Raw genomic sequence first — 19,439 nt, 5'->3', positions numbered from 1 at the left:
CCTAGATTAGTTGAAAAGGAACTGAAAATTAACAAACTCATGTACCATATCTCACATCTGAAACAAAGGAAGATTGAGATCACAGTGTCATAGTCAAGGTGAACTCCTCAACCTAAGAACTACAGGAGGCGAGCATGTAGCCTAGTACAATCTTTTGTGGTTAGAATAATAACTTCTTAACAAAAATGAAACAATTCTAATGCAAAGTACAATCTTTACTTTTTCTTTCTTTGTTTCCATGCTTATTCTCTGTCTTTTCATTTCTATATTTATTTCTATTTTTTCTTTTATTTCTCATTCCATCTGGTACTCTCCTCTTCGTAGCATTTTCTTGTTACTTCCTATTTATTTTTTCCCTTTCATTATTTTTCATGTCTTCCTTTTATCTTCTTCAATGCAAAAACAACATAAATATAGCTACTGTATCTATACACATAGATTCTATGTATTCATATGAATACATAGACAAATCACAATTGTCTTGGCAATTCACCATCTCAAGGCATCCTCTCTTATATCAAACTTGCTTTCAAGCAAGCACACATGTGAATGAATGATCCTTGCACCTACAATGAAGGTCAACAAACTCAAATTCTGATTACACTATTGTTATGAGAGCTGTCTGTGTTACAGTAATGCCTAGACAGAGACCTGAAAAAAGATTATTGCCCCAGTGTGCTATCTGCTGTTTATATAGAGACAGTCCCTACCATGAAGAGCTTATATCTATACAGAAAAGGCAGGGGGAAAGTGTTATCCCCATAATTATGGCCCTACCAAATTCGTGGTCCATTTTGGTCAATTTCATAGTCATAGGATTTTTTAAATTGTGAATTTCATGATTTCAGCTATTTAAATCTGAAATTTCACAGTGTTGTAATTGTAGGGGTCCTGACCCAAAAAGGAGTTGTGTATTTGTGTGTGTGTGGGGGGGGGGTCACAAGGTTATTGTAGGGGAGGTTGCGGTACTGCCTCACTTACTTCTGTGCTGCTGCTGGCGGTGGCACAGCCTTCAGAACTGGACAGCTGGAGAGCAGCAGCTGCTGGCTGGGAGCCCAGCTCCGAAGGCAGAGCCACCATCAGCAGCAGCATAGAAGTAAAGAAGGCATGGTATGGTATTGCCACCCTTACTTCTGCACTGCTGCCTGCAGAGCTGGGCGCCCAGCCAACAGTCGCCATTCTCTGGCAGCCGAGCTCTGAAGGCAGCGCAGAAGTAAGGGTGGCAATACTGCAACCCCCCTAAAATAACCTTATGACCCCCTGCAACTCCTTTTGAGCAGGACCCCCAATTTGAGAAACGCTGGTCTCCCCCGTGAAATCTGTATAATACAGGGTAAAAGCATACAAAAGACCAGATTTCACGGGGGGAGAGCAGATTTCATGGTCCGTGATGCGTTTTTCATGGCCATGAATTTGGTAGGGCCCTGCTCATTATACAGCTGGGGACCAGGTTAAATCCCTAGAGCTGAGGAATGTTGGCCAGTCAGCACCCCCCCCCACACCTCAACTGGCTAATTGATGCCAGAGACTCTAAGGAGAGGGGGAATAGCTACCTTCTATCTCTCAGCAAATGTCTCCCTCACTCCTCGGGCTTTCTCCTTTCCCTGCTTGCCCCATCACATTCCCCCACCTCTGATGATGATAAATGGCATTTAATATCCTCATTAGCCCCATTTTACAGATGGGAGAACTGAAGGAAAGATACTTGCCCAAGTTAACATGGTAAATTTGAGGTAGAGCTGTGAATTGAACCCATTTTTTCTATGTTCAAATCAGTGCCTTAACTACAAGACTATCCTTGCTGTCTAGGTAGGAAAAGTCTCTAGGTGGTTACATTTCAGATAGAGCTGTGTGAATATTAGATTTTTTGGTTTGCAGGCAATTCCAAAAAAAAATTAGAACATTTTTTGGGTCAAACTGCAAACATATATTATATTTTTGGTGAAATGCAAAGTGGAAAAAATTGTTTGACCTGAAACTAAACATTTCATTTTGATTTCAAGCATGTTTTAATTTTAAATTATTTTAAATAAAATTGAGGGAAATTTCTAAATGAAAAGTTATTTCAAACTAAAAAATCAAAGTGTTTCATTTTGACATTTTTGGATTTTTTTCCCCCAACATGAACAATTTGGCAAAATGTTTTGGTTTTGCTGAACCTGCATTTTTCATCAAAAACGGTTTTGGCTGAATTTTCCCCCCCCAGCAGTAGTTTCAGAATCAAAGCCCCTTTCTCAGCAATACATGCCTCTAGTTCCCCCCAATTCAATACTAGGGCCTGTAAATATAAATGTCTCAAGTGATCTTACACTGATGGGATGAAGTTAGGGAGACAGGCAGCTACTTTCTTAAGTAGCCAGGAACCAGGACCATTATGGCTAATAAATAGAGCAAAGACTTAAACATAGAGCTGTAGTGATTTTTATTTTATATATTTTTTTCTTTTCAACAGAAATCAAAATGTTTTGAGCATCATGAATTCACACTACCTCCTAGAGCTTATGTGACTTGAGAGCTAAAGAACACAGCCCTGCAAGCTATAGTACATATAACTGTGGTAAGTTCAACATCAGCCTTTTTTTTTTAAAGAAAAAAATATTAAATGAAATGAAGTAATATTTATGCCAATTACTCCTAACGTTTTACCATTTGAAAAAGTCCAGTCCTAAGCAAGAAGTGAAATGGCTACTTTGGGGTGTTTTACGCAGGGAGAATAAGGTTATTTATCTGAGTGAAAAATAATCTGATCTTTCAAAGCCAGATTCAGTGTTAAAAGTTGCTACATTTAAGATCTCTGAAATATTTTTCTGGGCTGAGTCAGCTTTCTTTGGGGATATTTGACTCAGGGCTTGTCTACACATAGAGTGCTGCAGCAGTGCAGTTGCAGCACTTAGGGCTTGACTTCATTACGGAGCTAAATCGGCGCTGCTCCAATCGATGTAGCAGCTTCGATTTAGCGGGTCTAGTGAAGACATGCTCAATCGATAAAGTGCTCGCCCATAAATTTCTGCACTCCACCTCAATGAGAGGCGGAAGCAATGTTGGCAGGAAAGCGTCTCCCATCGACATAGTGTAGTGTGGACCCCGCAGTAAGTAGATCTATGCTATGTCGACTTGAGTTCCACTACTAATGTAACTCAAATTGTGTAGCTTAGATCGAACAGCAGCGGTAATGTAGACCTGGCCTTATGTCGGTAGAACTGTGTCGCTCAGGGGTATGGAAAATCCCGGGTGCAGACAGAGCTATGTTGATAGGAGGGCTTCTCCTGTCAACGGAGCTACTGCTGCTTCTTGGGGAGTTGGTCTTCCCCAAGAGTTGGTAGCTGTGTTGACCGGATAAGCCCTCCAATCAACATAACGCTGTCTACATGGGGGGTTAGGTCAGTATAACTACGTCGCTCAGTGGTGTAGATTTTCCACACCCCTGGGCAACATAGTTATACTGACATAAGTTGGTAGTGTAGACCAAGCCACAGTCTAGTGTAAACTTCAGCCTTGAGGAAACTGCTGGGTTTTATTCTTGTTGATTCTGATTACTCTTATTGATTTAGTTGTCCTCCAGAAATTGCTTCAGATGCAAACACTCACCTTATGGAGGTAGATTAACTGTCTGACCTTTAAACACTGCATGAAAATCAACTCACCTCTCTTAAATACAGAAATGTCACCCTGGCAGTAAAAGGACTGGTTAATGTGTTTGGAAGAAAACTGAAGTTTTTCATGGGATATTGTTGCTACAGCCCCACTCTATATTCTGCAGCTTGCCTTGTGGCAGATTGTTTCATTATCTAGCAGTGTCATTAATCTTTTTTATTAGCACCTTAAAAATAAACAAACAATGATTTTGTTGCATTTGACACAAGTAGTGCATTTTAATTTTGTAGGCTTGTATTATTGACTTAAAAAAAATAACCCAACAACAATTCAGACTGAAATACTGCCCTCAGTTCCTTACAAATACGAAAACACTATTCAAATATGTAGAACTAATACAGCATCTGTTATGCATATTAAATGATGTGTGCTATTTTTGTATCTTCCACATGGAGCTTAGCATTAACTAGGAAAGTTAGTACTAATTAATTTTGAGAAATAATAGCGTGTCAGTCATTTTGCGTTCATACAGACCGTGAGTCAGTGCTACATGCATTACCCAAAGCATCTCTGTTAGAAATTGTCTTAATATTGTTCTAAGTTATATGGTCACCTTAATTTCAAGAATATTATATTGAAAAGTGAAGGTCTATCTTCATGAATTATTTGTTGTTTATAATGAATCAAAAGCAACTTTTGCCCTTTCTTTATCGGTATGCAGTTGTCAAAAGTAATAATAATAATGGTGATGATAAACAATGCAAATATCCAAGAGTACTACTATTTTGTCTTAGATATAAATCACTTCCTTAAGAGTAAACCCACACTTACATGCATTATGAAAATATCAAAATCATTACCAAGTTTCCCCAACTGTGTGTGAGTCTAGAACATGGGAACAGGGAGAAATGGCAAAATTGCCACGATTTTCTGTTTGTGTAACAAATATTCCAAATATATAGCTTGTGATCCAGTTATGTAGGCATGGGGAAGCAATTTAGCCCTTCTAATGATGCCACCACATAAGCATTCACCTGCAAAATAATTTACCGTGTCCTGGATATATGACCCAGAGACCCAGATAGATACTGTTTTATTGAAAAAAAAATCTGCATATGGAAGAGGCTGATAAAGCTGGATAGTCTTCAGAAAAGTTAGGAATTGGAAAGTATGAATACATTCTTCTTCTGAAGAAAAGCTCTGTGTAAGCTCGAAAGCTTGTCTCATGTGTGTGTGTGTAGACAAATAAAATGTGTTACTAGACTTATTCAGGAAAAAAATATGGACATAGATCTAATTATAATCATTCTGCATTTTATTTTAAGAGTCTTAATATGGATCAGTCCTTCCAGAACCCTTCCACATCCATTCTGTCACCCAGTTGTAACATGTCTATAAATCAAATAAGACCACCATAAATGAACATAATTTGAATGTTTTCTATGCATTTAGCACTGGTTTGTGTTAAATTCCTCCAAGCAGCTAGATTTCTTAAAATAAATATTTACAATTGGCACACGGTACATCTGAATGTATTACAGTGAATTTATTTTAAACTGGCTTTCTCCCACCACTGAATTATGATTACTATGGAAAAGCGATTCTGGACACTAGATTTCTATGGGAGCTCAGGGCAACAGCTTCATATTTTCTTCATCTTCCTTGGATTTCATCCAAAGCCAATTCTGTTTAATCTGCCTGCTGCTGCTCTGGAAGTGACATCTGTTCAAATTTACACTCTTTATCATGGCTGACATGTTGTTTGTGTGTATGTTTACCCCAAGCCCTAGTTCCAACTGCCTCTTGCAGATAATTTGTGATTGCTTCCTTCAGTCCATCATAGGTTGCTAGGCATTGCATCTCTGCATATGGAGTTTTGCTATTATTTCTTTCCTAACTCTACCTGGAATTACATTTAGAGAAAAAGAGAGAAGTCTAAATGCAACATGTGCGACATCAAGTATGCTCACTGGAGGTGGGAGGGAGCTGAGAGAGAGAATGTGTGTAATATTCTTACTTAATATCCATAAGTACTACCAAAATACCCAGAGGTAACCAGGTAACTTGTCTCCTTGGTACTTCTTGATACCTAATACAGTGTGGGATCCATTATTTGTGAAACATTTAGGTTGTCCTTTGTAAAAACAGACAAACACACAAAACCAAAAAAATCCTAGTACACCTCTACCTCGATCTAACGCTGTCCTCGGGAGCCAAAAAATCTTACCGCGTTATAGGTGAAACCGCGTTATATCGAACTTGCTTTGATCCACTGGAGTGCGCAGCCCCCCCCCCCCCCCCCGAGCACTGCTTTACCACATTATATCCGAATTCATGTTATATCGGGTTGCGTTATCTCGGGGTAGAGGCGTACTGTAATTTTTGATGTAGAGATAGGCTTAAGACAAAAATCTTAATTTAAATTTTGAGTTACTCAAGATCTGAATCCACATGAGATTTTTGTGGCTTGTGGTTCATATTTGTTTATCTATGTAGATGTGAACACACGCGCGTGCGCGCGCGCACACACACACACACACAATTACCGACCATCCCACTCATTCAAAAATCATGAATCGAATCTCAAAAAATCAAGAGATTGGCTTGACAAGCATAAGATTTATTTAAAAATAATGAATGTGGGTTTCCTTTTTGTTTACCTTCTGGTTTCTAAGCCTTTGGTGGTATATTCTAGTTGCATTTTCAATCTTTTCTCTGCTACCATGGGGGCTAGAAACTCTATTTTTGAGATTCTTACATAATCATTTGACTCCAGGGGAGGGGACTTTAAAAAGAACACTAAATATCTTGGGACTCATAGAATCATAAGTGCTGCAACACTGTATATATTAAGATGGGCATCTCTGTAGTACATACAACTTGTGGGGGAGGGATTACTAAGTAAAATATATGCCTAAACAGTGATACTAAAAACAGTGTCTGAAATCATAGAATTCCACACCATTGCTAGATTTAGATGCAACACTCAGGCCAGGTCTACACCCAGCCGCTAGTTCGGCGGCTGGGAATCGAAGTTCTGGGTTCGATTTATCGTGTCTGGTCTGGACGCGATAAATCGATCCCGGAAGCGCTCGCCGTCGACTGCGGTACTCCAGCTCGGCGAGAGGAGTACCACGGAGTCGACGGGGAGCCTGCCTGCCGCGTGTGGACCGCGTCTGAACCGCGGTAAGTTCGAACTAAGGTATGTCGACTTCAGCTACGTTATTCACGTAGCTGAAGTTGCGTACCTTAGTTCGAATTTGGGGGTTAGTGTAGACCAGGCCTCAGAATAATTGCGATGTTTGTTCCCAAAAGTGAATATGCAAGTAAGGCAGAGAGAGAGAATATGCACTGACATTCACTATGAAATGCCATAAGGAAGATAAATTATTGAAGCAAGTAAAATGAGTACTCAAATCTACTAGTTAACACTCTTTTGGATTATCAGAGAATACAAAATAAAGTTAGGCAGTAACATGAGAACCAGCTTCAGATTTTATTTGGAACTCAGTTACTACTGTGACATGCCTGGTATAAAAGTGTACATTAAAAGGAATCAAACTATAGTACTTAAATGGTCCCTATTGACACAGTATCTGAGCATTCACAATCTTTAACTCCCAAGTCCCAGGCCAGCACCCTAACCCAGTGGTTCTCAAACCTTTGTGCTGGTGACCCCTTTCACATAGCAAGCCTCTGAGTGTGACCCCTGCCTTCCCCCCATACATTTAAAACACTTTTAAATATTTTTAACACCATTATAAATGCTGGAGACAAAGCGGGGTTTGGGGTGGAGGCTGACAGCTTGCGACTCCCCATGTAGTAACCTCGTGACCCCCTGAGGGGTCCCAACCCCCAGTTTGAGAACCCCTGACCTAACCACTGGACAATCTTTCGTCTCAAATTCATTTGTGTGTGACCGACCTGAGCTACGAGGAACTGAAACACGATGAAGGATCTACTTTGGTGTAGGGGTAAAATATTTAATTGGTAGTGAAAAGATGGGCAGATCTATCTGTACCAGCTGTAATATCCTGGACAATCCTTATGGAATTAAGATAAACTTTCTTGATTTAAATTTAAACTTACTGAATTAGGTTTAACACCTTTGGGATCCATTGTATTGAAAATGCAATTCTGTATGTGTTACTGCAGAATTGTATGTAATTCCTGTAGGAGGAGGGGAATGCTAATGTTGTTTCTTTGGTTATCAGCCCTTTTAAGCCAACCTCTGAGAGGTTTACATATATTAATTTACACTGGATTCTCAGGGACCAACAGACAAAGGATTTTTTTATATAAACAGCCTGGTTTTAAACAGGCCTTCTTCCTGAGCCAGCAAACAGACAGGGCCCCGGTCTATGGAGGTACCTAATCCTTAGGGACAGGTTTGAAGGACTGGACCTACTGAGGCCCATAAGACTGTGTGCTTGTTCTGAGCTAAAGCTGTGATGAACTTGAAACCACAAGGAATCTCCCTGGGTGAGGCACTGAAGAACTGCGTCTGCCAGAGCCCACGTCAGGGTTGGGGTGATCGCTGGTAAACATATTAGCCTGTGTGTAGGTTCTTTTATTGTTTTAATATGTTTTCTCTAATGCTTTTTACTTTAAGAACAAAACAGGCTTGCTTAGAAAGAACTGTGTGGGAACTTATAACTGTGGCCAATCACACTATTAACCATATCTGAATAGAAAACAAGCAGGTATATTAGGGCAGCCTGTCTCTGCTGGCAATAACACAGTAAAGGCAGGGAACTGTGCAGCTTTGAAGTACCCTGGTCAGAAGAGAGTGAGACTCAGGTCACCTTGGAAGAAAGGCAACAGCTGGGGAGTTGGAAACCTGAGAGTGGGTACTATTACTGGACCACTGAGAGGAAATACAAATGCAGTTGCCCTGTACTGTGAGAGTGGCATTGTTACGGTTGACCTTGCGTTAATGCAGTCAGAGTTCAATACCTCTGTGAATCTAAAATGCATTTAACTGTCAAATTAAAACACTGGTACATCACCTCCCATTGCAACACAGCTCAATAAATAAATAAATAAATAAAGTTGACCAGAGAAATAGCAAAGGCCGATTCTAGTCCAGTGGCTGACCAACTTCCCCCCTCCCCAACCCACACATGCACATTCACGCTCTAACCCCCCAAACATGTCTGTATTGGTCTCATCCCCTGCCTTTGTAATATCTGCCTACTGGTTGACTAGGTAGTAAATCCAAGCAGACACACCTTTGAGCCAATATATCCACAGCTGTACGATCCATCTGTAGAATATGCCTTATGTCAATTGGTTGACAAAAGATAAGTTGAAAGGAGGAAATATTAAACACCATGCAATAATGAACAATACAGTTAAAAATGATTTTCCCTTCTCACCCTTACTGTCTTATCCCATCTCCCCAGTTTCTGTGCTATTGTTATTCCTACAACTGCAATGAAGCTGAACACTGCTGCTACGACAACATTTGGTGCAACAGTAACATATGAAGTCATTATTTTTTTAATGATATCATGGATGCCAAATAGTGTGTTCTGTTAGGGTCCCACATTAGTCATATTGTCTAATTTCGCCTCATGTATATTGAGAGTAGCCAGATCAGATAAGGTATTACAAAGCCTTTGCCAGTATAATTACTTGACAAATAAAATTCTTATGGTATATGTTAATACCTTCTGAAAATAAGTAGGCTAATGGAAAAGGAAGCTGCATTACAATGGGCTAAAACTGAATTACATGTGGAGAGAGAGAGAGAGAGAGATTGCATAATGTTGCATACTTGTTTTCTATCTCTGTAAGTTCCCGCAGTGTAACCATCACTATAGTATTTGAGCACCTCTGAAGAAATGATAACCAAAATCATAATGGGCCTTATTTTTCCTCTTTGCTTCCATTAGTATAAGCTCTAAAGCTTCGGGCATGTTTCTGAGAAAGCCGTGTCTCCCACTCTCACAAGTTTCATCCTTCAGTTTCTCGGGTTCCTTCCTCCTGTTGAGGGAGGTCACTGTGGTGAAGAAAGTGATGCTCTCTCAGGTTACCTGGACCAGTTCCATAGAGAGCCCCGATGAGGAACTCAGAGACCTTGAATTTCTATGAGGTTTCACATGCAGTGAGCAGAGACCTGGCTGATGAGTTCTCAGTGGATGATGTTAAATGTAGCAAGCATAAAAAACTTCAGGCATGCATGAGCAAGCACTGGATGCAATATCCAAGTAATCAGAGAGCTATCAGGTGGTACATAAGAAAACAGATTATCAAATAAAATTAAAACAAAAATGAACCAATTTTATGAAAAATAGTCCATATGTCATTTTACTCTCTCTTTTTCATTTAGCCGGTAGATGTTGCCTCTAATGTGTTGTTCTTCCAGGTCTATGCCTGTTTTGACAATAGATAATATGTTTGCATCCAAGTTGCATAGAGAAACAACGCCTGGCTACTATTTGACCTAATATTTGCAGGGTGCTCTTTCTAAACTAAACTAAACTAAACTAAGAGAAAAACCTCCCTTCAGATTACAAAGCTGTGAGCATGTTGGTGAGAATCATTATCTGGCTGGTATAGTCTGCTAAAAGGCTTTTAGATCCACCTACATTTGTAAGCCAGGAAAGTCTATTTAGCTACTTTCATGCGCTTATTAGTACATCACAATCCAATGCTCGTATTAGATTTTCATGCACCAGAATACTAAAAATAGCATTAATCGCCTTGTTTTAATGAACAAACTATAAATGAAGGGGATGGAGACACTGTCAGCCTAAAACCAAATCACACTGCTGTCTGAAAATGTTTACTTACTAGCATTAAGGTTACCATAATACAGAAATTAGAGGGAAAGCTTTGTTTTCTATTTTTTGTTTGCTTACTTTGTACATGTAACAGCAGTTTGTGTAAGTCAGTAAGTTTGCTCTTACACCTCTACCGTCAGTTAGGTCCCTATTCTTCAGTTACGTAGGCATGTTCTTAACTTTATGCATATGAGTAATCTCACTGAAGTCAGTGTAACATTAAGTATGTTAGCGCGCGCGTGTGTGTGTATGTGTGTGTGTGTTGGAATGTGGAGGACTTCCACAGGGGAAAAAATAGAAATCTCTGATTGTAAAAATAACTAAATGTAGCAGAGACACATCCCGATAGGTTGAGTTACTTTTAACTCATTTTTAATTCATTTTAACTCATTTTTTACACTGACTATATTTAGATTCAGTGTGTTCCTTTAAGGTAGAAACACTATCTTAAACTTAACCTGCAGTGCCTGGATATTGATTTTCATTTGATACAATAGGTAAAAATTATTCAATATTTTGATCATTCCCTATTCTGCCAACCAAGGGAATAGGCCATGACGTTCAATTTTTAATTTTCTACACTATCATTGCTAAGGGGGACTGAGATCTGACACTCTCAGTGCTCCCACTGTGTTAGTGATCATATTTTGTAAAGTCATTTTTGTCTTGGGAGTTTTTGACAAAACTGCCAGTGGGGGGGCAACACATTGGTGAATGAATTTGAAATTGCTGCCAGATATCGGATGTGAAGCTAACAAGATAAGTTAAGTGTGGAATTTTAGTTCTTTTCCCAAAGGGCCTGAGTTTTGTAGTTGAACAGTCTTTTATCATTATTACCGCATAGGGTTTTTGTTTGTGAGTGTATGTGAATTGTTAATGTTAGTTTAAAAAAACTCATAAAAACGATTGATAGTTGTGAGAATTGTTAAGAAAAGTTGTTATTTTCACACTAGACCAAACAGCTGCTTCAGAGACATTTCCCAATATTATGTCCATCTTTGGGGTCCTATTCAAAAGTTTTCTTTTTTAAAATTTAATTTATGGGGTTTTTCTAGTGCTCATAAAAACAAGGACTCAGCACTAGCTTTAGCCAGAATAGCAACAGTGCCTGCTTCTATCTTTGTATTAATCCATCTATGCAATCTACGTTTTTATACTCTGCTCATGATCATGGTATCTAGGTGACTCCTACATCTCACCCCCCTGTGAGCTCTGCCAAATCTCAGTTAACTAACACCAAGATATTCAAGCTTCTCAGTTCTGCACGCTAACAAAGAACGCTTTCCATTATATCTGTCAAGTGCTCAGCAGGGTATGGATGTAAATTCCTTACAGGAGCATGGTACAGGATATAATGAATTGCTGATGTTTACACATCCCTGCTAGTTAAGGGACCCTATGACATGAAAATATACTTGTAAATAGAACATGAAGAAGGCGGGGGGATGTGGGGGCAACAATGGCCCCCCTCCTATCTGCAATATTAAACCACTTAATAAGTAAGTACTGCACATCAGCATAGATATCAGGTTCCCGAAGTGCCATAAAACTGGATGGAAGCTTTGAAAAACAAAAACATTTGTGCATTATGGAAGCAATAAACAATCAACCACATTCAACTAGGGCTGCTGAAGGTTTATGCTGTTATAAACCCAGGAACAGGGCTTGGTTCTCTTTTGGTTGGCAAATTTATTCCCTATTCAAAGAAGCATTTCAGCTATGTGTAGATAGGCACATACCAAGTAATTCAAGCTCACTTTTGTTCACCATGCCTACAGGGGCAAATGCCGCCTAAAGAGCGAGCAGCATTGGTTTGTATGGCTGGAGCCAGCTGGAGGAAAGCTCTGATTTAGCACATCCTTCCAGCAATGCTCCTATGAAATTAAACCAATAGCAGCAGTAATGCCACCTGACCTTCCCTTTTGCAGAAGCAAGGGGGCAGGTTGCTGAAGGCAGTGAATATTCTGGTAGATTAGCCTTTCAATATTATGTCCTCACTTTAAAAAAATACCTTAAAAGGATACTCATTAACGGTTCACTGTTCTCCTCCTGATGCTTAGAAGGATCTTTAAGGCAGGTCCAAATGCTCACTCTCTCTTATTTCTTTCCGTACCCGCACCCACCTGCTGCTGTTTCACTTTCAGCTTTGCTGCTGCTGTTACTGGTAAACACCTCCTTGCAAGGCCCTAGGGGAGAACGTGAACATGAGCTCCCGACCACAGCAGTGGATGGGAGTGATGTCATTATACTAGTGCCTGAGTCAGGAAATCCAATTAACCATCAAGAAAAGAAAAGAAAAAGGAACTGACAAATGCACAAAGTTAACAAAACAAAAAGATAAATATCTTCTGTAATACATTTATTTTCTGCTCTACTAATCTTACTTCTTACTTACCTTAAAGCAGTGCTGGGCAACCTGCAGCCCGCGGCCCATCAGGGTAATCTGCTGGCGGGCCACCAGACAGTTTGTTTACATTTGCAAGGCCGCTCACAACTCCCATTGGCCACGGTTCGCTGTTCCCGGCCAATGGAAGCTGCGGGAAGCAGCGGCTAGCACATCTCTGCGGCCCATGCCGCTTCCCGCAGCTCCCATTGGCCGGGAACGGCGAACCGCGGCCACTGGGAGCTGCCTTAAAGTGTTACTGGCAACATTAGTAGGTGCACAATTTTCAGATGGAAATACGTTTTTCAAATTGATGGAGTTCCTCTAACCGTACCTCAGTTAACTGAAGTGCATAGATCATCTTGTTCACTTCCCCCCCCCCCCAGTTGAAATAACTTTTAACCAACCCCCCACCCTCCCAACAAACCAATCCAACAACAACAAAACTACCTTTTTATTTCAAAAGTCATAGATGGTTTCTCTTTTCGGGGGAGGGAAGGAGTGTCTAGATATTTTATTTCATGTTTCACCCTAAATTAAATTCTCTTGGCCATATTATGAGTCTTTGAACTAGGGAGTATACTGGATAAAGACTGACTGAGCAAGGGAGGGGAAGGACACAGTATAAAAAAAAAGTTAAACCTAAAAAGAAGTGTATATATCACCTTGAATGCTCTGCTTATCTGTTGCTTCCCTTTCTCCTATATGTTGTCCTTTGTATGAGTGAGGACCACATAAGTCATTGTTAGATTCTTTTTTAAAAACTTGGCTATTTAGTGTAGGTCTTTACGGCATGTATCTTGCTATGACAGGTGAATTGTTATCCTAGTTATGTAATTAGAATAGATTTGCTTCAACAATTTTCAGTTTCAAAATCCAGCTTCATTTGGCTATGAGATACCATGAGTAGTTTAATTTAAGATTTATCTTGTTGAAGTGCAGAAATAGAATTTCACCAAATTTTTCTATGCTCCTAATTGGAATTTCCGTGGCCTAAACACAACACCGATGTTGGATCCAACAGGTTTAAGGGGGAGATGGTCTAGGCTGAAAAGGAGTGACTTTGGTCCCTCATATAAATACAGATTAGTTAGTCCCTTGATTTGTTAAATAATTATCATCTCAGGCTCAAAAGATATTCCATCATTTAGATTAATTTACTAATTTGTAATAAACACATCCTATGTGGAGCCACTATACAGAAGCATGCCTACAGAGGTCACCACTATAAAGTCAACATTTACCTACACTTGCCACCTAGTGGTATCTGAGCTATCACTGTGTCTCCCTCTGCTGATTATGGAAAATACCTGTAGTATATTATTTACTGACTGGTAATTGTAAGTAAATGTTGACCTATTTCTGGAAAACAGTATCCTCACAAAAAGACTGGAAAACATGACAGTCACAAAGCGGATATTAGCAGTCCAGAATGTCCTGTTGATTGTGGGCATTTTCTGGTATAGTTTTAGAATACCAAATATACAAACATCTCATGTTGATCTGTGTTTGTATAGCATCTAGCACAATGAGGTCCTGCTCCATGACTGTGGTTCCTAGGCTCTCCAGTAATATAATAAAATCAGTCATGTTCCTCCATTCAGTCTGAACTGAGAATGAATCTTAATATCCAAAGTGTAGACAGAGATCTGTTAAGCATTATTGAAAATGCTCAGAGGAAAAAAACCCATAAAACTGAATTTTAGCCTTTCTGGTGAACTGAATTCTTACCATTATCCAGCTACAGCTACCTTGTAGCATGGTGCAGCTTGGTTCGTGAATCACAAGCACACATCACTTGTAACACTACATTCACTTGTTGGTCATAAATTTTGGAACCAGAGGTGCTACATGGTCTTAGGCCTGTGTACAATGTCAAACATTGTCTGAGGGATCTTTCGTAGCCTGCCAGACAATCTATAGTGCTGAACTTATGGGGCTAGTTTAGCCAATTTTTCTGTTCCTGAATTATCAATTTTTTGCTAACTTCTATTTTTACAAATTTGTCACTCAGAATCAATCGGCGGCTATATGGTGAAAGATCACAGCTTATGTGTTGCTTGCACACTATTGACTGTGACAATTGCTTTGATAGATTGTTTTTGCAATTCACTGTTAAGACTGAGTATCAGAGGGGTAGCCGTGTTAGTCTGAATCTGTAAAAAGCAACAGAGGGTCCTGTGGCACCTTTCTGTTAGTCTTAAAGGTGCCACAGGACCCTCTGTTGCTTGTTAAGACTGAGTCATCTGAGACACATGGTACTGTTTTCTGGTCCCTGGTTGGGTGGCAGACACTTTCATAAACAAGAAAATGTCTTGAATCAGTCACTTACACAAATATGTGATCACATGAGTGTATGCAACACTTCTGGTATGAGCACGCAAATACATACTTGAATGACTAGTAACATTTTTTTTTCTTTTTGCAAAAGTACTTGTGAATATTTTTTAACTGCCTAAATGTGTGCATAGTCATAGAAAGCAAATAAAAATTGTTCATAAAAACTAGTTACTATTTAAATAAATATTCACAAAACACATTATTTTCAGTGTTTTCAATATCTATAGTATGTTATGGAACAAACTATCAGATTAACTGTTATGACCTTAGTTTCCCAGCACAAATATAAATATGCCCCAGTATTAGCTCTATTTAGTACAATATTCTGTGCACATGTAGGTGAAGTGGAACTCTGGACCTAGATCTATGTTTGCCAGCTAAAGCACAGGGCACATCAAACCAAGAAACACGCACAACATAATTTTCTGTGTGCTGCATATGTATGTACATGCACCATGGAGAAGTATCATCGTCTTTTTTCTCTTTTGTTATTCTCTGAAAGTAGCTATACTCTGGCTGACTATCAAAGTACTGGCAGACTTGCATTTAAATCTGAACTGTGGACAATCTCATAAATGAGATTAATTCAAACATCTTTTCCAGCTCTCATTAGGCAAATCCCTGTTATCTCCATTGTATTTATTTATTTATTTATTTATTTATTTAAACAGAAAATGTAAATATGAACATATCTCTGGATCTTGTATACTAACTTCAGGTAAACATATTTGTTTCTTTTAAAATATATATTATATTGAGGCTAATTGTGGTTTATACCACTGTGAGTTTCTCAATTTTATTTTGGAGACCACGCTTCTTATTTCCTTTATGTAAAAGGTATCATATTTTGGCATCTATCACAAAGTACAATAAAAAACAGCACACACTATTTCTAGAAAAAATTGAGCCCAATAAGTCTTATGTCACAGGCTCCTAGTTTAGTACCTTTTCAGTGACCACATAATGAATGTAAACTACCTTTGGAAAGGTACTATTATTGTCCTCATGGTTTCTACTGTTTTTCGGTTTTAGAATGTGTTTAGCCTTTGAAGATTAAAGGTAGTCTCTTTCATCTTTCTGTCATATCTTTCTAAGCAAAGGAGAAATTGGAGCAGACAGCTTTAATAACTTTACATACAGTGAGGAAACTAGGCACAGGCAGAATATAAAAAAGCAATCTAAAATTCTGCACCTTAAGTGCCTGGAGCTTGAAAATGACGAAGGTGTTATAGCTTAATAATATCTTTTCGGAATCACATTTTGGGCTGAAAAAAAGGGAAGGAAATGCGACTCATGATTTGTGATACAGTATATTGCTGTTTGGAGGATAATCTGTTACTTGTTCATTACGACATATACCCTGCACAGAAGTGAAAGCAGGTTTAAATTAGCATTTGCAGATTATTTAGGACCTAATTTATGGTAGAGGAGATCAGTAATTAAAAGCAGTTTTTTCTGCTGCTAAAGTGTTGCTGGAATATTCTGCTCAGTTTCCTGCTCCTCAATTATGAGTATTAAAAAAGAAAATAAAAGCCTCTGTTTAAATAAAAATTGAGATTCATTTCAGTTCAGATCTATATTCACTGAAAGATATTACAATCTAATGGATGTTTGATTATCTTGGTTCTGTTATTGTCTTGCCCATGTGACAAAATGGTCATCTATGCTAACAGTCTCAGCAGAGTAAAGGATTTGGGTGGGTGGCCCTGGAGAATGAACTAGTTGCTCTTCTAGAGTTGGTTGATCCAGATCAGGATTGAGTTTTATTGGCAAGATTTTGCAGGGAAATTTACAATGCTGCTACCTATGCATTACTAGCTCTGTAAATAAGGAACTTCAAGCTCTAGGGCTTTCAATAACAAGAACTAATTGTAATAATTAAAGTTTGGCAAACATCTGCAATGAACAGTTTATTTGGTGTATTTACCTGTTTTTTTTGTTCATGAATGGACTATGATTTCTATTAAATTGTTCACTATTCAGGATTGTTAGATTAATGTTTTATGGAACAAATGTCAGTGTTTAGATTGCTCATGCACTGTTTGTGGCATGTCTCCCTTTGAATATTCTATGCCGCAGTTGGATATTCCAGCTGTGTGATTTATCACTTATGTCACGTGAAGCCAGATTTATAAAGATGGACACAAAAATAGGCATGTAAAGCAACTGCTACATATGCAAACTTGGTGTCTCGTGTGTGCAAAATTTACACACACTTTTGCTCACAGAAGCCTATGTATGGGCCTTTGTGCTGTTTCTGTTCCTCTGTAGAATGACCTAACCTTTACAATCTACCTCAGTGTCCAACCAAAATAAAATTTGTTTTGTGTGTACAGGGATCTTATCTGCAAGCCTGAAATTTACTATCTACAAAGTTAATATAAATAAAAATTCACAACAAATATTTGGTGAAAAACAATAAAAATGCAGATGCATGTGGAGTGAAATTAAATTCAGCAGTTTCTAAAATGTTCAGGATCATTTTTTCTGATTATTTCTAGAGCTATAATAGTAATGACAAATAATCTGAAAATTATTACTGAGCAAGCCAACAAAAGTCAAAGAAGAGTATCACTGTTTGCTTCTGCTAGCCTGCTTGTTATTACTACTATTGCAAAATTAAACCAGCTTTTCCTGAAACTTAAAATATAGACTTTTTAATTTCACTTCTTAATAGAATTATTAGTATTTATTATTAATATCAATACTGTCATTTATACATCAGTCTTTCATCCAATGATTTCAAAGCACTTCAGTGATACATAGGTAGGATCGCAAAAAGAACAGGAGTACTTTTGGCACCTTAGAGACTAACAAATTTATTTGAGCATAAGCTTTCGTGGGCTACAGCCCACTTCATCAGATGCATAGAATGGAACATATAGTGAGGATATATATATATATAGGTAGGATCGATTACATTCATCTCACCTGTAGCTTCAAAACCTAGGTGCAAAGTTTGGTCAAATGAGTCAGTGGCAAATAACTGGGAATAGAACCTAAACCTAAACTTTCTGCCTAGTCCTTTGCTGCTATCTAAGCACTAGGAGGTAACGCTATCTCCTATTATTAGAGATGATGGGAAGGGATAATCTTGTTGCTCAAGCACAGGGCTAGAGGTCAGGAGATATATGTTCATTTCCTAGCTCTGCGACAACTTGTTTTGTGATCTTGGGCGAGTCACTTATAGGAACTTTTGGTGATCATCAACTTACTATTATTATTCATGTTTATTATGGTAGTGTCTGTGGACCAACAAGAATGGGCCCCATTGTTCTAGACACTGTACAAACAGAGTAGTAAACAGTCCCCAAAGAGTTTATAATCTGAATAGATGAGGGAGAGACAGGGAGAGAGAAGGAGGAGAACACACAAACAGAGTGAACAATAGGATGGCAGCAAACAGCATGTAGTTACACAATTTTTTGAGTGGATTTAGTTAGGCAGGGATAACATTATTAAGCAAGTCTTTAATCGCTCTGTGCCTCAGTGATGGGGATAATACCTATCCACCTCACAGGGATTTTATGAGAACTGATTAATTAATATTGGTAAAACACCTTGAAATTCTTAGGTACAAAGCACAATATAAATGCAGAGTATAATTCTTTTTTTTATTTAAAACAAGCTAATGGAATATTTTTAGAGCTTTTTTTGGTCTCATAGGTAAATACAATTCAGACAGGGATTAATTACACATTTTAAAGAATCAGCATTGTTTATTTTTCAGTTTATAGTTTATTTTTCAGACTTGTTCGGATTTATAAAGTAGGTTAAATGTATATTTAAACATTTCATTGTAAATCCCAATTTACTGAGCTATGGAAACAACTCAGAAACAGAACTGCAAAGTTTGTTTTGTGATAGGTTTCAGAATCCGAAGTCTCCAGGCTGCTTCACAGGGGTTAGCACTAGCCCACCAAGCCCTACAAGCTTAGCTGGAAATCTAAATTCAGTGGATACCAATCTCTGGGTTCTCATCCTCCTTATTCCCTTCTTTCTCCCATGAGAGGGTGACCATACATCCCATTTTGGCTGGGACAGTCCCTTTTTTAGGCCCTGTCCCGGACGTCCCAAATTTTTTTGACAAAACTGGGCATTTGTCCAATTTTGTCAAAAAAGTGGGGTGGGACCCCTAGCAGGGCACAGAGGAACATGCCGGGGCATGGGGGCAGGGAGTGGCAATGCCAGCCCTGTGCTGGAGGGAGGGCTAGGGAGAGTGGACTGGGCTGGCCAGCCCCATGTGCAGGGAGGAGAGGGGGACCTCAGGCAGCCCCGCACGTGGGCATGCGGCAGGGGGCTCGGACCACCAGCCCTGTGGAGGAGGGAGGGGA

This window comes from Emys orbicularis, chromosome 9 (assembly GCF_028017835.1).
Source record: "Emys orbicularis isolate rEmyOrb1 chromosome 9, rEmyOrb1.hap1, whole genome shotgun sequence".
NCBI lineage: Eukaryota > Metazoa > Chordata > Testudines > Emydidae > Emys > Emys orbicularis.
Note: the sequence above shows the minus strand (reverse complement) of the source record.